General features: G+C 42.9%; 1 protein-coding gene across 1 annotated transcript in view; it reads left to right on the forward strand.

Annotated features, from left to right (window-relative positions):
- SORCS3 (sortilin related VPS10 domain containing receptor 3) overlaps positions 1-21,374 on the forward strand; it is a 317,833-nt gene that overhangs the window by 135,331 nt on the left and 161,128 nt on the right. The window lies entirely within an intron of this gene.

Consider the following 21,374-nt stretch of genomic DNA (forward strand, 5'->3'; position numbering starts at 1 on the left):
GGTTGCTGGCGACCACAGATGATGACAAACGAGGCTGCTGGCTCATTCGTTCTGCACACTGATACACTGCGCTTTGAGGCAGCCCAGGTGACGCTGTCAGCAGGCAGCTTGTGCAGACCCCCATGCTATTGCTGGCCCTGGAGTTGCAGTGAAAGTGGGAGACTCTCCCTCTGGTGATGCAGGGCTACACTGGTGATACTGCTGTTTCTTGCCTGCAATGGAAGTGTTATGATTTCTTTTTGTGGCTTATATACCGACCAATGGCCTGGCAGTCATGGATAGCAGGTGGTCAAATAGCTTTTCATGCTTTTGAAATGGAAGTTATGATTCTTCAGCTAAGTGCCTGTATTGGACAGATCTGAATGTAACCTAGGAAATTGATTGAGTTGTGGCTTCATTTTCCTTTTTGATGCTTATTTGGTCCTGTTGGTCACACTAGCTATTTTATTTATGCAAATAAACTCAGAAGATGCTTTCTGCGAAGACAAGTTTGATGTCTCCATGCTTATCTACACTTTTCAGTAGGGAAACTGAAGTAGAGGAGTTGACAACAAAGTGTTTTCCTGTTCCTAGTGAGTGCTTCCAGCCAGAGGTAATGACTTTTATGGGGGGGAAAAACGAATAGATGCTCATGGCCTAGCTTATGGCTACTGGCAGAACCATGTGTGGAAGCTCCTTGTATGGCCCCTCAAATTTAGGATGATGAAGCACTTTGCTATGCGTACTTCCAGAGATCTCTCCTCTGAAATCCTTGGTGGTAACCTGCTTATCCTTCCCCAGTCAGCAGTCCATTTGCTGAGCTGTGAGGAAGGGCAGGGAGCAGAGAGCCCTTCATTCTCCCTAACTCCCTACTCTCTGACCTGTGCAGCATTTATGAAGGCACTAGGCATGAAGAATTATTGTACTAGGGAAATATGGCATCATCTGCTAGGTCATTCCCTAGGGCAAAGGGCATTCTGTTTACACAGCATAGGTAATAAACACAGGTCCCAGGAGCAACTGAAATCTCTATGCAAAGACTGGTTGCTAAAATCCTGAACTCTGCAACAAAAAAACAATCTGGCATGCTAATATAACCCCTTAGTTCTCTGGAGGCAGAAGAGCTGCTTGCAGGGTACCCACACCACTTACTACTTCCCCATGCACTGTGCTCATAACTGTCACCAATAACCAGGATGTGTTCAGTCCAAGGCAGGTGTACCCTGTCAAACCTGATGGATCTAAGAGACTAGTTTGAGATCCTTAGTTCCATTTGGAGTTTTAAAAACATGGCAACTGTCACATGTTATTACAGAAGACCATTAAGGCAGTTTTAATTTTGAGCAGCATGATATATCTAGCTCCTGACAGGGAAAAAATAGCATTGTGCCAGCGTACTTTCCTGTCTATGAAAGGTTATGCCTACAAGGGTTGATATTGCATTTGCAGAAAGGAATTTATGATTGTACTTACTTATACAACAGCAGCAACAGCAATGTTCCTATGAAAGGAGTGAAAAGGGAGATTAAGAATTCATATTTTCTGCTCAGTAGAGGTAAGATGGATACATATTTGAGAACATGGATTTAGCTGTCCACTGTTAGAAATGAGGTCAGGAAACCCTGTGAGTAGAGACTTGAAATTGTCACATTACTATGTAGCACTTCAAAGTCAGATTTTAAAAGTGTGTGTGTTCGCGTATGTTAAGGGTTTCTCTTTTTTTTTTCGTTTGTGATGTTACTTTGTGGTGTTGGTTTGGTTTTTGTTGTTTGTTTGTTTGGGGTTTTTATTTCTTCTGGGAAGACCAGTGTGATTTTTCACTGCTAGCATCTGGGATCTAAGGAAGTCTTTGTGCTATTCCAAGGCATACCATGTATTAGCAGTCTCTGCAGAGAGAGGCCAAAGGCTTGCATGGACTTGAGAGAAGATGGTCCTGTCTGAAGAAGGCAAGACTGTGTTGCGGGGGTTGGTTAAGAGAGTCTGGAAAGAATAAGAGAACTGTGGTGCTGTTTTGCCAGAACTGTTGGGCCCAGCTACATCGCTTGTCCTCCTGAATTTGTTCATTCTGATTTAATCATGGCTCTTGAGCATAGCTGGAGTAGAAGGCTTCTCTTAGATGAACAAAGGGAGAAAGGGACTGTATTGTTGCCTGGGCCACTTTCCTCTGCATCATCTATTTTTGGTCCACTGTAAGTGCTTTCCTGTGTGGTGTAGGCACAGCTGAGAGAGTGGCTCAGATCTGGAAGTGATGGCTGGTGAGTGATGACAGGTAAGGGACATTGCTGTTGAGGAAATGCAATGGTGGTCTGACTGGGCACCTCGGACTGCTTTCGGGGAAGCCAGACATCATTGGAAGTTTCTTGGTATGCTGCAGGCTTCCTGATGGTTATGGGTAAGTCAGAAAGTAGTCAAGGCCCCATGTCCAGAAGATGTCGTGGATATTTAGCGACTTAGTTGTCCATTATATACTTCTGTTGGTGGGGAAAGCTGTGTTCTACGAGAAATAAAATACTGGGGTGCTCTCAGATGTGGTACCACATTGACCACAAAGATGCGGACTCAGAGTTACAGGGTGATTCAGACCAAGCTTTTTCTCCGCTTGTGGGGTAGGGGGCCTGAAGCTGAATGTCTGAAAATCAGTGATGTGAGCATGCTCCCTTACAGATTTAATGAAAAATATTTGTGTCAGTTCCGTATTGATCAGGCCTGATTCTTCCCTCCCTGGGTGCAAAGTTTCATCCTGAAATCCCTTTGCAAAGTCAGATGGGCTTGTGGAGTTATTTTCCACTGAGCTTTGTCCTCCATCTATTTATCTTAAAGAAAAAAAAAAAGCAATTCTCCTTCATCCTTCTCTTCTGTGTTCTTTGGGGGCAAAGCTAACTTTCCAAGACAGACGATGAATTTGAGATGTTGCTAACAGGAGGGGAGGTAGCTTTCTTATGCAAGTGTATCTCCACCAAGGGATGAACACATTGTGAATGTAGCTGCTAGCATTAGGAATAATTGTTTTCATCTTGGAGAGCTGTGATGGGAGGAGATAAGGATGGGCAAACCAGCATGATCTGCATGCGATAGTCACACCATCAGCCTTTAGAGCCAGACAATCTTTCATTTTTATTATAAGTGTGGCATCTCTTTAATTTCCTTGGCATAATGTACTTAATCCATAATTATAAAATACGCAACTAGCCCTTGGCTTTGCTGTGTTCTAGTAATGTGAGAGTGATTTTGTGTTTTTATTAATTTAACTTTCTACAAGCTAACAGATTGCCATAAAGGAAAACAGAATTTCTCAACCAGTACAGCTAATAGCTGTATTTCAGCAAAGGCCCCATGGTACATGTTGAACAATAACTACCACTCCTGTGCCACTTGCAATTTTTAATTGAATTTCTATCCCATGGATATCATGTCAGAGCCATTCATCTGCTCCACTAAGTCTTCCGATATTAAACAAGTTCTTCCAAGTTATTACTGTAGTACAAATACTGCTTGACAGTTGATTTGCATTACATATGGACTGGTCTGGTGGAGGTAATGCAGTGCAGAAAGGTTTAGTTTGCATAGACACAAACAAAGGAATCATATTATTATGGATAAAATTATTGTACTGCACCTTTTCACTTCTGTTCTTGTTAGAATAATAGGATCTGCTCTGCCTGTCCTGCTCAGAGCGAGACAGTGATATTGGAAAAAATACTGTACAGCTGTGTGGTGGTCTTGGAACCAGCAATGGAGACCTGCCTGGCTCATCAAATATTTAGTCTTTGTTCTCTGAGGAAGTGGATCCTGACAACCACTATTTACAGCACAGCAAAAGCCTTTCTTGTTCCATGGTTTACCATGTTTATCTGATGTTGATGAACAGAAGCACAATGCTTGTGTAAGGACTGCAGGGTAGGTCAGTGCTGGGGCAGAGCTGAGAACAGGTCATATCTCCCAGTTATGTGCATGCAGCAAATCACTCCTTGTGTCTGAAATGTTGCTCTTGCTTAGAGGTTGTGAGTCTTGGAACTGACTATCCTGACATGAACTTGTACCAGAATGCTATGTGGTGGGGGTCTAAAGAGCTCCAGAATAACTCTGACACTGGTGAAACTGTGCTCTCAGGTTCAGTACATGGCATTGAGGGGATCCATAGTTTAGACTTTGCTGTCACCTTACTCTGCCCTGTTCTTTCATCTATACAGCCTTTTTAAAAGGGTGAGTCAAAACATTGTGTTATATGGAGAGATCTGATTTCAGCCCCACTACCCCCCTGCCAGATTCAGACTTCTTATGTCTGACAGTGTGTTTATGATACTGGAGCATTACACTCTGTGACTAATAACTTATATCTGGCTCCTCTTAATGGATTGTGTCTCTGGCTGATAGCATAGAGTAGATGAAAGCAGGGTGAGGTTTCCATCCAAACCATGGAAAAGGTCTGTATAGCTAGACTGCTCAGGAGGGAAGGTCTGAACTATGTTCACAGGCAGTCAGTAAGAGAAAGCAGAAGGAATGTCTTTGTTCCTAGACTGGAAAAGAAATGCTATCTTGCAAAGCTCTTGGTGGGAGTTTTCTCAGGGATTGCAACAAGAAGCCCAAGTGTACCAAGCTGAATATTAATTACATGGAGGTTTTAAAGTGCAAAATTAAAGGTGGTTTCCCAACATGCTTCTCCCATCTCCAGTCTTTTCTATTGCTTAATATACTAATTCTACTGGGGAATTAATAATTCAGTCACCTGAGAATTCATAGGGATCCCAAACATCTGGGCTCTGGTGTTGCTACCTCTTGGCCGAAGCTGGGGCTGGCTGTGTTAAGCCTGTTTCCTTCTTTGCTCAAGTCTGAAATACATGCTTGGTTGCACTAGCAGGATGCAGAGAAGCACTCAAACAGCTGGCCTGTTCTTGGTTTGGTGTACAAATACATAATGATTATCGGTGTCTGGCCTTCAGCATATTAACAAGAAGTTCTCAGGAAATGGAAGCACCGTTGCTTGTCTGCAGCTTACCGGTGTGAGGGTAGGTCTGTGCAAGTTGCGGGTAGCGTCAAGGCCCCCAAGCTGCCAATACTTGAAGAGAAGTTGATCTCAATTCTCCAGCCATGGTTTTCAACTAGAAGTCATTCAGTCTCTTTTTAAAAGCATCTTGGAGTATAAATTCTCTTAATAGTGTCTAGATTGTGATGACAAGGTCCTAGCTGCACAGTAACTTTTCAGTGGTGTAGAGACCAAAGGACATCTGAGCACCGCTGATTAGGGAATTACTGGAATCTATCCCATGCTTGAAGAAGCAGCTGCCTGAAGACATCCTTGGTGTCCAAGGAAGTGCCATCAAAGGTGTAAACCTTGCTTTAAGGACAGCGTTTGCTGTATTGATGTCCTGCTTTCTGGATCCAACACCATTCTGGGAGGTTCATAGGACAGCCCTAGATTTAGTACTCCTTGTCTGGATTCAACCTGCTTTTAATTTCCACTACCCTATCAGCTATCCAGGCATAGGGCATTTAGAAGCATGTGGCAAAATCCCATTTAGACCCTGTCTAGAAACCACGATCTGAAAAACTCTGCCTCTTTATCTTCCTTGTAAGGTTGCAACTCTGATATTAGCTTGTGACAGCAATTATTGATGGTGTCATTAAGGATGAGATCCTGTTCGCAGCAATGCATTTACTAGTTTTCCCCCTTTTTTTGCTGTGGGGACACTGATAAGTGGTGGCAGAATGAAATTTGAAAAAAAAGAAAGACAGAAAGTGGGGGTTAAAGAAACCCATGTATATCATTTGCCCTCTTCCGTGAGGAAGGGAGGTTAATTAATGAAAACATTGTGTGTACTAGAGTTACTAATGTGTAATCTTTGCAAAATATTGACTTGTAGCAAATACTCATCGTTATTTATTTTCTCCATTTTCAGTATCAGTTATGCAGTAAACTGTGGACAAAGAAATAACCCCTTCAGATAACATTCCCACCATGCATTTACTGTTGGCTTGACAAGACAGGTGCTAGTTCACCATGGTACTCTGGTTATTCAAACACACTGTTTCAAAGCTTGGCAGCTGTGTAAGAGATGCATATGTACATGATGTAATATCTCTTTCTGTGTTCCCTCTTTCAATAATCACACCACTTTAAGTCTCAATATGAACTTTATTGATCTATGATTGTAGCTCATTGACATGGAAATATTCCCTTACATCTGACTCAAGCACAAATAAATGTGTGTGTCTAAATTGGAATCTGGGGAAAGGCATTTTTGACTGCATGGGCTGTGATAAATAGAAGCAGATACCAGAGGGTTTAAAGACGTTTTGAGGGGGAGGAATGAATTGGGGGAAGCCTGGTTAAAGCTTGATTGCTTTTCTGTAGCAGGAGATCTTCTCACCTGATTGTTTATGTTTTCAACTGGCTAATTGATGCAGGTCCACTGTGGTACTTAGTTAAAAGCGGGTGACAGAGCTGTGTGAAATGGGTGTTCTGAAGAACATGCTGTACTGTATTGAGACTTCCAGTTTTGGATGTGATAAGTAGTTTCTTTTGGACATATACTAACTGAGGGTCTAATGTTAAAACATGAGCAATCAAGCAGTGTTGTCAAGGTAGTGGTGCAAATCCAGCAGATTTCCCCTCCCTCCCAGGAAGGGACTAATTGAAGGGACAGAAGTGGGGAAAGAAAGTTCATCTGCTCGGAGCCATTGGCACTCATCACTGCCCTTATTCTTTGCAATAAGCTACAGAGATGCACCACTCCCTACATGTTCTTATGCTCAGCATGTCCATATACTGCACACTGACACCTCAGTCATAACTAAATGATTTTGCTAGAAATCATGGCACTGTGTGAACCTTCCTCTTTTGTACCCATATTTCATTTTCTCCTCCATCCTCAGAGTAAAACCTGTAGAGATGTGCACAGACAAGTCTGCAGAACTTCCCCTGCACCAAGTGGTTAATCAGGTCCTTACTGACTGCAGGGGGCTTGTTTTCAGAGCATTACTACTCAGCCTGAAGGAAGATTCATTCCCAGAATGTTGAAGCTGATGTTAAAACAAACCACGTGCCTTCTGGTAAGGCAGATAAAAAGAATAAGGAAATGGTCAATGATGAGCTGCCACTATTTCCTAATTAATCACAGGCTATTACAATCTACCTGCTAAAAGATGGGCAGCGTTTTATGCTGACATTATCCCTGGGGGTCTTAATGGTGCCCTCCCGGAATGTAGTATCATGCTTCATTTTCTCATTGGCTTTTGAAGCATCAGGTTGACTACAGCAAAGAAAAAAAGCCATTTCTCTGCTGGTCTAGATAATATCACTGAAAGAACTTAAGTACCACTGCTTTAAAGCTTTCCAGGGGCTGTGAGTGAACCGTGCTGGGTTAGAATACAATTAAAGATACACTGCACAATTGAATGAGTTCTGCTCTAATTTTTTTTTTTCAAAGCATAGATCCATGGACAGTGCTGTCAGAAACATGAGGAACTGTTGGTTCATCAACAGGCAAATATCCTGAGTGGGCCTGGAGCCCAAGTTCAAGTAGAAAGCATGGCCAAAGGCCCAAAACATATTGAGTCATCGACTTGAATGCTAGGATAGAGAGTTACATTGATGGACTCTGAGCTCTGACAGAGCACAGGGCATGGCACTTCACACAGTAAGTCATCATAGAATCATAGAATAGTTTGGGTTGGAAGGGTCCTTTAAAGGTCACGTAGTCCACCCCCCCTGCAATGATCAGGGGCATCTTCAACTAGATGGAGTTGCTCAGAGCCTCATCCAACCTGGCCTTGAACACTTCCAGGGATGGGGCATATGCAACTTCTGTGGGCAACCTGTTCCAGTGTTTCACCACCCTCACTGTAAAAAATTTCTTCCTTTATATCTAGTCTAAATCTATCCTCTCTTAGTTTAAAACTGTTACATTTTGTCCTATTTCAACAGGCCCTGCTAAAAAGTTTGGCCCTGTCTTTCATATTAGCCCTCTTTAAGTACTGAAGGGCTGCAATAAAGTCTTCCTGGAGCCTTCTATTGTCCAGGCTGAACAACCCCAACTCTCTCAGCCTTTCTTCATAGGAAAGGTGTTCCATCTCTTTGATCATTTTTGTGGCTTTCCTCTGGACCCCTCCAACAGTTCCATGTCCTTCCTGTGTGAGAAGTCCAGACCTGGACCTGGTATTCCAGGTGGGGTGTCACAAGAGTGGAGTAAAGGGGCAGAATCACCTCCTTTTGACCTGTTGGTCATGCTTCTTTTGATGCAGCCCAGGATATGGCTGGCCTTCTGGGCTACAAGCATGCATTGTTGGCACATGTCCATCTTTTCATCCACCAGCACCCCCAAGTCCTTCTCTGCAGGGCTGCTCTCAATCTCTTCATCCCCAGCCTGTATCGATACTGATGGTTGCCCTGATCCAGGTGCAGGACCTTGCCCATGGCCTTGTTGAACCTCTTGAGGTTCACATGGGCCCACTTCTTGAGCATGTCCCTATGGATGGCATCCCATCCTTCAGGCGTGTCAACCTCACCACTCAGCTTGGTGTCATCTGCAAACTTGCTGAGGGTGCACTTGATCCCACTGCCTATGTCACTGATGCGGATATTAAACAGTACTGGTCCCAATATGGACCCCTGAGGGACACCACTTGTCACCAATCTCCATCTGGACATTGAGCTGTTGACTACTATCCTCTGGATGTGACCATCCAACCAATTCTTTGTCCACCCATCAAATACATAATTATCCAGTTTAGAGTAAAGGATGTTGTGGGGGACCATGTCAAAAGCCTTACAGAAGCCCAGATAGATGACATCCATAGTTATTCCTTTGTCCACTGATGTAGTCACTCCATCATATAAGGTCACTAGGTTGGTCAGGCAGGACTTGACCTTGGTGAAGCCATGCTGGCTGTCTTGAATCAACTCCCTGTCCTCCATGTGCCTTAGCATAGCTTCTAGGAGGATCTGTTCCATGATCTTCCCCGGCACAGAGGTGAGGCTGACAGTTCAGTAGTTCCCCGGGTCCTCCTTTCTAGCCTTTTTAAAGATGGGTGCAATATTTCCCTTCTTCCAGTTCCCAGGGACTTCACCTGACTGCCATGACTTTTCAAATATCATGGAGAGTGGCTTGGCAACTATATAATCCAATTCCCCCAGGACTCTGGGATGCATCTCGTCAGGTCCCATAGACCTGTGTATATTCAGGTTCCTCAGGTGGTCACAAACCTGATCTTCTTGAACAGTGGGAGAGACTTTGCTTCCCCAGTCCCTGTATTATCGTCCATCCACTTGAGAGGTGTTAGAAGAGAGATTTCCACTGAAAGCTGAGGCAAAAATGTTGTTGAGTACCTCAGCCTTCTCCTCGTCTGTTGTTACCATTTTGCCAGTCTTGCTCATCAAGGGGTGTGTATGCTTTCTTTGACCTGCCTTTTCTGGCTGACATACCATGAAGCCCGTCTTATTATTCTTTGCATCCCCTGCCAAGTTCAGCTCCAGCTGTGCTTTAGCCTTCCTGACACATCTCTATACAACCAGACAGTGTCCCTATACTCTTCCTGGGATACCTGTCTCTGCTTCCACTGCATGTGCATTTCCCTCTTGCCCTTTTGTTTGACCAGCAGGTCTCAACTCAGCCATGCTGGTCTCTTGCCTTCCTTAATCCATCCAATTCTGTCAATCAATCCATTCCAACCCATCTGTCCTGGCTAAGAAAGTGTGGATCAATGTTTACAGTTTGAAATATCTGCATCTATGTGGGTTCATGCTTCAGCTTTGTGGGTTCATGCTCCAACCTAGGTGGTTAGATTGACGGTAAAATATGTCATTGCGTGTAACTGGCAAAAAGATCACAACCACATAGGAAGTGTGTGGCAAAGTAGGAACCTTACAGGTCTCCCAAGATACCTTCCAAAGTCTTTAGTACAAAAGAATTCTTTCTTCAGTTAACTTCACAGTTTGCATCTTGAGCGTTTGTGTTTGATCCTTTCATAAGTGGTTAACTTACGATTAAATCCAAAGACATAATAAAAATCCATGGTGTGTCTAGAAAAAGGACTTCAGCATCTTGGATCACAGACAGCTTGCCCCTTCCATTTGCCTTGATGATATGCAGGGTGCTTAGCTCTTCATAAACTCCATTCAGGTAAAAGTCATTACTTCAAAGTGAATAAGAACTACATTTTCAGCACACTACTAAGGAGCAAAGGCATAAGGGATGTTTATCCTTGTATTTCAGGGGCTAAACAAATATGTTCTTTATCTAATACCTGGAGGAAATATCATTCTGCAATATAGTACTGGGGCTAATTCTCAGTTTGAAGAAGTTTGTTAGCTCTTTCTGACTACTTCTTGAGACAGGCTATCAAGCTAGAGAGATGACTGATCTCTTCCAGTGCTTCCTTTTTTTTCCCCTGCTTCTTAGCCTAAGATATCCTCCCTCATGAGTTTGAAGGGAATGTGCGTTTCTTTGTGCTCTGTTTACTATCCCTTCATTAAAATGACAATCACCCAGCCATCTCCTGGGGGACTTCCTGAAGCTGATTGACTTTTCAAGATGTTCCCACTATATTGATCTTCTGTCTGAAAAAATTCCAACAGGTTTATTTTCCCAAGACAAAGTGTTTTGTGTTAGATGAGCTGCTGAGTGTAAAAGACAACAGGAAAAGGAGGCTTTTCTGGGGTAAAATTAAGCTTGAACCAAGCGTGTTTTGAAAGATATTAGCCAGTGAGGTCTTAGGGCATGAGAGTGCAGGAACAATTGTGTGCTTTCTGAACTGGCCACAGCTCACAAGCAGGTGGTGGGGACGAGGGAGATTCCCATGTTGAGCATCTCCTGTATGGATCACAATAATTTATTAACCTTGATAATAAACAGTAAGCTTACCTCTTTGGAAAGTCTGTATAGACACAAGCTTAGATCTCAGTGTCTGCATTTTGAAGACATGCTATCTTGAATTGAGGTTGTTAATCCTTGTGCTCAGGGAATGAATAAGGCTCACACCCAACCAGTGCAGGTATGAAATATCTACATGCAGTGTAGCACTGGATTTATTTTCATAATGAGAGGCTTAATCTGGCTGCTGATCTGACTGTTGCCCAAGCCAAGAAACTGGGTGACAGATGACTGGTTTCTTCTGTTTTTGTGCTTATATCCCTGTCCTTATATTTCTCAACCAAAATTCTCTGCTCTGAGGAACTAGGAGAGGATGTAGTGGCATAACCTGATTGTGTGGATGAGAAAGGGAGAGAATGATTTGGGACCGTTCAGAACAACCTTAGCTTATTGCCCAGGGACCCAGCTGCATAACCAGGCCACCCAGCAAAGCAAGTGGTGCAGCCTACATAAAAGCATTGTCAGCTGTGTAATTCAGCCTGAAAGCTCCTTCTGTCTTGTGAATTATGATGTCTGCATCATGAGATGCTCAAAAATGTTTGTGTATGGTTCAGAAAGCTGGGAGGGTTCACAGGCCCTGTCATGGATATTTCAGTGGTAACAGGAATAGATAAGCCTCAAAGGATTCAGGAGTGGGCTGATTTTATGTTTTGGTTTATTTCTTTATTTATTTGTCGTATTGAAAGAGAGCTTGCCTGGAGACTGCTCTGGTGGAGAAATGTCATTGCAAAAAACCTGCTCAGAGCAATATTAGCCTGAGACTTATTTGTGTTCTTTTATGACTCCACGTTATCTTTGCATCTTAAGAAAACCTTGTTTAAGTGCAAGTTTAAACTTGCACTATTGCTTTTTCTTGTCTGTGTGGGTTTAAACTTCTGAAGTTTCTTAGATATGCAGAATTCTCAAAAATGCAAAATGGTGAAATTCTTGCAAAATGCTGGCATCCTTTTGTTAATGTTGCTATTACTCTGTATGTTTATAGATATACATAGGTATAGTGTGTCCTGATCTTTATTGTGTAAAATTGTGTAGATCTACCAATTCATTCACTTGAATGTAATAGGGTCACATTGACTTAAACAAATTGGGGATCTGGTGCTGTCTTATTAGTTGAGGAAAGTAGCATGTGGAGGCTCTCAGTCATGTTGTGACTGGAGGTAAAGATGAGTTCCTAGGTCTAGAAGGGACTTGTTGCATTGTCAGTCCTCATCTGTCTCAGGTGGCTGGATCTCACGAGCTTTTTATTTCTTTGGGGAATTGTAAGAGCCAATCTTTTCCCGCGAAGCTAGTTTCCCAGGAAGCACTGGAGTGCTGAGAAGACTTGCCTGGGGTCAGGCAGGATTTCTGTGGAGTTTATGTTCAGGTTGTGTGGGTGTGCTACTGGGGGCCATAACCTTTGTGGGCCACAAGTAGGGGAGTTGCAGGTCGATATAAGGCTTGTGGGAGACAGGTCAGCTAAGGTAGGGAATGGAACGTGTTGCAGCCTGACTGTAAAAGTTGGTTTGGGAATTGTCTGCAATTTTTAATATCTGTGTCTAAGGAACTGGGCTAAACTACCTCCATCACTGCCCTTTAATTACATCAGTTTTGCAAAGATTTGCTGATAGTCTGAAAAAGTCAACATGCCTTGTGTTACATTAAAGATGACTCATGTTCGTCTACCGTCCCCACAGTACCGCCTACTGCTGATCCCAAAACAGGCAATCAGTGTCAAAGGCAAGTTTCTGTTAAACCCTGGCCACAGCCACCATCCCAGGGAGCACGAGTGGACACTGAGGTTGGTATCCCCAGCTGGGAAACCGAGATTTGAGTTGCCTATACCCCTCTCTTAGAAGGACAAGGTGACCTACTGTCAGGGTAGTTTGTGTTGCCCAGTGTGCAGTTTTCCTCTGAGTGGTTGGAAGGACTTCTTTATCATCCACATCTAGCACAGAAATAGAGTCTAGTGGTGGGGCAGTTCCATAGTCTTCCTTTGACGTTCTGTTCAATATACATTTAAGGGAAGTTCAAATTTAAATGCACCTAATACCATGAATATTAAAATGAACCTCTGCAATTCCTTTAGAAAATCCTATGTTCAAAGCACTTTCCTTTTGCTACAAAATAATGCAAATTAAAATGATTAGCTACTTAGGAGAATCATTACAGAGCATTTTTAGCTATAGTAATAAAAGTAGAAAAGGGCCTGGGAAGGGCCTTGTTTCTAATTAATAATCTAATTAATATCTGATTAATTAATGAGGCTTTGTCATCAAAGCTGCCTTTTATCTTTGAGGATATGAAAGTGTCCTCTAGACCAAATTTCTTGAATATGTCTTGATAAGGCCATCTTTGCTGAGTCAGTCAAGTGCTTGGAATCAAATCAGTATGCTGCCTTACCAGGGGTGCATAAAACACCTCTTTGGAAAATTAGAATACATCAGAATCAGATGTCAGAATCAGATGTCATATATTTTAGACAGTACAAAAGGGAAGTGAGTAATGATGAAGCGCAGTTCTTCAGAGCTGTACAAAAGTAATGCCTTTACACAGATTTCACAGTAGTGAAATGACCAGAGGAGAAAAAGGAGAGGCCTTTGTGAAGACTGTCTTAGCTCCAGATTGCCCCCGTTTCATGGCAGCTGAACTGTGTCTTGGGTGGCGTCTGCAGGGATGTGATGTCCTAGTCTCAGGTCAGAAGCTGTAAGATGATGATTCAGATTCTGGTGTCCTTGCTGAGGCTGCTGATGTGGATAGTACATGATTTCTGTATAGCTTTCATGTTTGTGCTTCTGTGAGGTACAGTTTCTACCAGTGGGCATCAACTTTGCGTGCCCATGATAAGGATTGCCAGCAGGTAATCATTGGTGTAATGGGGCAAGCATGCGATGAAGGGAAGTGCTTATCCCACCTTCTGAGGAGAAGCCATTTCGCATTTCCTCAGGTCTTTGTATTCTTGATTCTGCCAGCAACCATTCTGAAATCCATATCACATATCTCTGCTTATCTCTGCTCTCTTCACTTTGTAATGCTATAGACTGTGTATGGACAGTGGATATCATTTGGCACTTACTTCTAGTAGTAATTCCCATACATATCCTCACAGAATAACATTAAAACATAGAGCACTGGTACCTTACAACAAATGATGAACTTCTGATCTCGGGCAGGATGACCGAGGCCCTTCACTTCATTTGTACTGCCAGTTCAGTGCATGAACTTTTCTAATCCATTTAGTGGGAGATAGACCTTGCCTTGTTCTAGCCATCTAAGAGTTGAGTGTGTATTGGTTGCTCTGGTCTCCCTTTACACTGAAGGGAGGAAGACACCCTAAGAGAGCAATACATCCTCACCTATTTTAGGATGAATGAGTCACTCGCTGAAGTTAACATTCTCTGTCTCTAGTTAGAGAGAAAATGCGGGCGAAATTGGGAGCTAGAGCTAAATACCTAATTTGTAGGTAGCTAAATTTAAGAAGAGATAAACGACCATGGTACAGAGAAGATGGAGTCTTACTTATAGCTGGGGAAGTAGAGTTATTTGAGTATCACAGTGGGAGGCACCAATCTTTATTACTTTTGTGTCTCCTTATTGTGGGCTATTCTGCAGCAGAATATAAAGTGATGTTTAGTAACCACTACGCCTGCAGCCTGCTGATGGTGAATGCTATTTAGACACCCAATGGCACATTGTTCTGCACAGTCAGTGATTGCCGGGTATATCCAAAGCACCACTGTGGTCCTACAGGACAAGGAGAACAGGAATGATGCAAATATGTGGCTTTCAAGTTATTCCCCACTGTCCCTGTAGGCTAAATATACAAAAATTACAGCTCCAGAGACTGCTCATGCCCATCTGAGTAGTCATCTCTCCTACAGAATGACTGGTGTCAACAATCCCCCTGCCTTGTGGGATGGTGATCAAGTGAAACGTTGATGAGCAATCAGCCACTAGAAATGTGACTGATAATCACATCTCCTGTGTTTTATTGCCCGCAAATCCAGAGGTGGGGAATTCTGTACCCTTTTGTCCAATCTCTGAGACATCCAGAGTCTTCCCAAAGGCTCATATTGAATAAACAAGAGAGGATACCTTACCTGTCAAAAATAAAAAAGAAGAGAAGAATATGCAAGGAAAAAAAAAAAAAGACTAAGCCGCCGGAGTTCCTAGCTAACTCCTATCTTCTTCATTTTGAACCGTGGATCACAATGACTAATGCATCATGGCAGCTCATTTTGCCTTGCCGGTCTCCACTGTACATTATAAATTGAAATTTATCAACAAAGGTCATCATCAAGTCTTTCAGATATTTGGTGATGGGAATTGTCATTAATCAAAAAAGAAAGGGGGTGGAGGAAGGGTGCCAGTATCATAATAGAAATTGGGGTGGGAATTCTGCTTTTTAAATGACATGCAAACTGAAAAGAAAAACAAAAATTTCAAAGAGGAAATTACCAGACCTTTGATCTTCTTGAACTTCTTTTTCCCTGGTGGGATCTCTGGTTTTAGCTAATTTGGAACTTTGTGGAACTGAAAGTCCCCTAGAACTGATGGGTTACATTTCCAGAAGTATTGATATAAATCCTTGTGTAGGATGGTAGAAAGTGGTCTTATTTAGGTCTTTTTAAATACTCTGGATTTTTGCTGATATACTTGGATAGTTGCTTTTTTCAAGAACGATCTTTCTGTTAAAGATCGGTTACTGAGGCATCCATGACAAAAGATGTAATTGGACTAGAAAGAGTAGTCATAGGATGATCAGAGATATAAGTAAGTTCTACAAGGAATGGCTAAATAAGCAAGGAGTCTTCAGACTGGAAAAAAATCTGTGGGGAATATGACAACAATCAGTGAAATCACAAATGGCATCATAGGGCTCCATGGTTTCATTCTTGTTAAGTGATGGCAGCGGGCTCTGAAATGTATTATCAAGTTAAAAGGAAGCATCTCTTCATACAGCACACAGTTGCAGTTTTTATTAACATGTGATAATGAGGTTGCCAAGTTTCTCTGTGGGGTTAGGCAGATTTATGGAACTAAAAGCCCACTGATGGCTCTTGCAAACAAAGACATCGTCTTCAATTTAGGAAGTCAGTGATATTGCTGTAGGCTGGGAAAATGCACTAGGAAGCAGTACCATATGCTTTCTCAGTTTCTGTTCACTTCCCAAGACTTTCAGTATTGTGCTTAGTTTTCTTTAGCGGGGCAGGAACAAGGGGAGGCGCTTATTTCTGTTTGTAGTTGTAAAATATTCTGACTTTATTACAGTCACTCTAAAATCATGGTTAGGTAGAAACAAGCTCTCAGCACAGCAAATGTGCTCTGCTAAGTGAAAGATTCACAGAGTACAGATACTTCGATTTCCTTGGTTAGTAAGTAGCCACAGCCCAACACGGTGGTTGTTTTTTTTTTGCTTGTTTGGTCTTTTTGTTTGTGTTTGGTTTTTGTTTTTCTTTTGGTCAAGAAAAAAGTGTCCTTGTGCATGACCAGGTCAGCCAGATGTGCTTGCACTGGTAAGAGTGGATCTTTCTGGGAACTGCCTCATTGTAAGTGAAATTAGGCTCCACTGTTGCAGGCTTGGGAGCTGGACTGGGCTCCCCTAGTTGCCTTGAGGTTGGGAATGATATAGTCCTGGAGAGAAGGAGATCCCAGAGAATTGGGCTAGCAGTGATGGGTGGCATCATGTCTACTGCTTTTGGGGGAACATTGCTAGACTTGCACACGTTCCCTGCCTTGGCAGTCATCACCCTGCCTTTCCAGAGCTCCAGCTGGGGCTGGAGTAGCTGCAGGGCCAACTTTGTGTTTCTGTCCCAGGCATTTGTCATTCATCTGGGCTCACAAGTGGCCCTAAGAGATGAAAGGTCGCTTCTCTCTTTTGTATCTAAATATGAAAAATGCTTTGGAAGTGGAGGATGTTCAGCCACCACAGCAATAGTCACCAAAAGCTGGGAACTAGTCTAAAATGTTCAACAAGGAAGAAAAGGAATCATCTGAAAGAATTCGGGGAGGTAGGTCCAGAGCATGCTAACTGACTGATATACTTTCAAAGAGGAGCAGCCCTCTGCCCTGCCTGTAAGTTAGTGGGACCAGCTTCTCACATGGTACAGTAATTATTGTGTGTTTGGCCTGGTTCCTGATTTAGGAGTCTGTGCTTCAGTAAGAACCCATTTAGCCATTTGTTACAAAGCTGTGTGTTGGCGTTAGTGCTGAGCCAGCTTTTGCCTGAGTCCTGAACCACTTATGGTCACTAGGGTAGCTGGCCAAAGGGGTTTTACATTTGGGGCTACCACAGCGGGTGGTCAGGCTGGACTCTGACTCAGGAGGGGTGTCTTCTCAGTGTGTCATAGCTTCAGAAAGCCTTTATCTCAGGGAGGGTAATTTGAGGGGGAGGAAGGAGAAGGGAGAGATGGAAATGAATTATTTCACAAGCAATGGAAGTTTGGCAGCCTGATTTCTTGTGTTGTGCAGTTGGGTTCTTTGTAGTGTATTAATACATGTGAGCTGTGTTTGAATGTTTTCCTGCATCTGGATGTTCAGAGAGATATGCTTGCTCTCGTGCCTCGTGGGATTTGGTTTCATGCTGCAGCTTTTCTTTGAGTGCTAATAAGTTTGCTCTCCTTTTGCTGGCTGCTGGTTTTCATGAAACCTGTAGAAACTTTGTTCCTCTTGGGTTTTTGTTTCCCTGTCAAACTGGGAGAAAATTGACCAACGGGTAAAAACAAGTTGTTTGGGGGGAATGGAGAGACAGGCACACTGCAGGCAGACGGTTTGCAGGCACGTGAGAAGAGAATGTTAGTCTGGGCTGTGTGTGTTCCTGTTGCTCTCTGAAGCGCACAGAGAATCAGGATATTCTCCTGCTCATTTAAGCAGAGCTGTGCCCCACGTGGTTCTCAACTTGGGGATGCCTGTGAGTGCGTGTAGTTAGACTCTGATCTGGAGATGAATTCATAAGCTTTAGTACCTTAGCAAAAAGGCTGAGAATCTAAAATCAAAACCATACCTGATCCTTCTCCACACACAGCTGGGGAGAGCCACAGGCATAGAGGAGAAATCCCCTGACAGGAGTTGGTGGCGTGTGTACACTCCAGGAGGTTGACTTGTCCTCCCAGCCATCCAGTACCAACATTTGCAGCTCTTTTGCTCCTGAGAGACTGATATATATTTTATAGCCTATCTCCATAGCTGAGTAGCTGAAACTGCAAACAAACAAAACTTCCTTTCTCTGCTTGACAGACCCCTGAGATGGAAACCATCCAAGGGGAGGACCTTAAAAGCTATTCAGATGGCATTCTCTCTGCCTCTCCACACCTCTACTTCATATCCCTAGGATGAGCAAGTCTTATCACAATATTAAAGTCTGCTGGCTCAGGCCTGTTTTTGGATTCACAGGGAAGCTCAGGCTCAGACCTACAGGAACAAGATGGATTTTGTTACCTCTTGGTGCACTGAGTTTATGACTAGGTTTGGTAGAGAGAAGCTTCTCTGCTTGGGTGTGCTCCTTGAGCCCTGCTCTTTGAGGCTGTGGGACAACACTTGCAGCAATGATTAAAATACATTGCAGCCCATCAAGTAAGGGCAGTGGGATCAAGCAGGTGATTTTCTTTCCCAAGTGTTTATAATAAAATATGATTACGGGAAAATTTACAGTCTCCCCATAAATTAATTACATTACAAACCTTGCTTTTCCAAAGGGAATATGTAGAATTTGGTGTCACAACCTGTTCAGAGAAAGCCTGCATTTATTAGGTTATATGGATCTGATGCTTGTTTTGCACTGGATCAAGTCTTTCTTCATGTCGCCAAGACTAGCAAAGAGATTCTTCCTCATGGCTGGTAGGAACTGCTAGTTATAAAAAACAAAAAGCTGAATTGGAGTAGGCAAAGGTTCATCCATGTCTGGACTATCCCTTGAATTTTATTGCTTTTCACTGTGCAACCTTTCTTGGGGTATTGCCAGCAGCTTGGTTTGCAGGATGGAAAGCAAGATGGAGGGGACAATGAAATGCTGTAAGATCAATGTATAAGATGATGTGGGACAAAATGCATGGACTGAGCTTTTACAGGCTTTGTATATATAGCTAGAGTCCATTCCACATTTTAACAGTTTCTATGCTACCAGCAGTGTAATGATGAGACTCCAGTGATGGCTTCAATAGAGCAACTCCGAGGAGAACCAGCTAGGCAGGATCAGCTGGCCATGAAATGACCAGCCAAAATTAAAGCAGGCATTTGGGGTGTGACTTATGGAAAGGGTCTTCTGTACCACTGAGTGTTTGGTCACTTTGATGTTACTACTACCATTCTTGCCCTCCACTCCTCTAACAATGTACTTTGAAGTGGATCCTATTCTAACTAGAGGAATGGGAGAAAACATGGTATCCAGACTGCTTGTAGCGGCAAGCAACTGTAAGGACATGTGGGCTGGTAAATTTGCAGTTAGAAGTTTTTGACTGCAAAGACAGGTAATTAGTAAAGGAGAAGGGTTCAAGTTAAGACTAAAAGATGAGCCAGAACTGTTCTGTTCACCTGTGGGTCACACCTCTTCAAATGTTCAGGCTTGGGTTGCTAACAATTAGGCAGACAATAATTGTTTTTTTTTTTTGTAAATGTTTTCAGTTTAGGCAGTTTGGTGGTAGAAGTCTAGCAGGTTTAAGTATCAGGCTGTACGCTAGTAATTGTAGATGTCTCCTTTTGGAAAAAATGAACCATTACCTACGCAAGCTTTTTAGTTTCTTCTTCTCTAGAATAGATAATATTTCCCAGTATGGCCCTTGGGACTTTGTTAGTTTGAATGGATTAACACGAGACAAAAGCTTCAGATTCTTTGGATGGGAAAGTGCTATGGAAATACAGTATATTATTGTGATATCCTTTGAGATGTTTCTGTGAAGCCAGTGGTGACTGTCATGATGATAAAGAAAGCCTTAAAGAAGCTAACGAAATAATGATCCTACTTCCTTTGTAGCTATTCTTTGAAAGGGTAAATGCAATGAGTGATAATGATTTAATGAGAAAGAGTCATTAGGACACCCAGCCTGCACCTTTAGAAGTGCAAGGCATTTTGGGAGATCTGAAAATGACTCGGAGAACAAAACCAAAGTAGCTCTGTCAGAATATTAAACTGTTATTTGTATTCTCTTTGAATGCTGATTGAAACCAGTGATCTCTTTCCCTGGCTGGTGGCTGGTACATGTGTAGTCCCCAGTGTGGCTTGTTCAGTGCCTCAGTGCTGTTGGAAGGATGAGATCAAGGAAGTACCTCAGTGCTTGCCCTCTGTGTGTTACACTCTGCTTCGAGATTAGTGTTACTTGAGGATTCCTGGCCTGTTGAATTTGCATGTAGGGGAGGCCTCGTGTAGTGGAATTAATTGGCCTGGATTATTCAGTTTTATTAGTCGAGCTTCTTCAGTTTCAAGCTTGGCTAGAGAGGGAAAGCTGCTAGATTTTTTGTGTGGTATTGATAACTAGTGAGTCAAGAGCTTCAGATTCTTTGAATGGGAAAGTGCTATGGAAATACAGTATATTGTTGTAATAACCTTTGGGACACCTCTGTGAAGCCCAGTGAGTATCAATACTATGCCTTAGTACAAAAGAGTATTAAGTGTGAATAGAGTTAGTATTAGCTCTATTTTAGTACTAAAGAGCTAACCCAGAACACAAGGAAGTTATTTAAGACTTGAAGCACCCCTGACTGCTGAGTGTTCAAAGGAGGAAGGTTGGCTCAACATATTTAAGGACAGATCCAGTTTGTAAAAAATTTAGTAGTTGTGCTTGAAAGATGCACAGAAGCAAATGTGTTGGACACACATCAGTGATAAAACAAGCTTTTGACTTCATGGGTCCTACTACTTGGATGCCTGAAACCAGCTGTCTGGTTTTGCATCGTGGCCTTTTTGGTGTCGTTCTGGACTCCACTGGCAGTGAGGAAACCAGAGGAGCTGGGTGCAGATTCTGGCACTGCTCAGTTTCTGCAGCCACTTGGGTGGGAGCTGGCTGCAGTAGCACTGTTTGCTGTGATGCCAGAAAGGTGGCTTGGGCCATTTCTCTGCCAGACAGACAAGGAGCAGAGGATGGGTCTCAGGCAAAACCACAAAGGTGGCAGAGGCTTGCTGAACTTAGAAAGTTGGAAAATTACTGGAGCTTGTTACTGGTAAAGGCACTGAACTGCTACATGTTCTCTAATCATCTGTTTAGTAAAAAGGGTGATACAGGAAGGAGGGCAGGGGCCATGAATTTTCATCTTAATAACATCATAGGTATGTTCAGGTAGGCTTTTTGTGAGGGTCTTTCCTTGTCCACCTGATAAGGGTTGTGTTTCCTCTGTCCATATGACAGAAGCTGTGTAGGGTCAGGAGCCACGCTTTCCCCACTGTTTGGATGGGATGGGTGAGATTTTCATGCACATTGTGACACCCCTCCTAAAGCAAGCTGGTGCTGACCACTCTTCAGCTGTGGGATCCTGTACTAAGTAGCTGTTGATTTGTTCTGGTAGGAAAAATCTTGTTTGTTAGGAAAAGCAGAGTACAAAAACAGTAGAGAAACAAGCAGG

Source organism: Phalacrocorax carbo, chromosome 12 (genome assembly GCF_963921805.1).
Source record: "Phalacrocorax carbo chromosome 12, bPhaCar2.1, whole genome shotgun sequence".
In the NCBI taxonomy this organism is placed as follows: domain Eukaryota; kingdom Metazoa; phylum Chordata; class Aves; order Suliformes; family Phalacrocoracidae; genus Phalacrocorax; species Phalacrocorax carbo.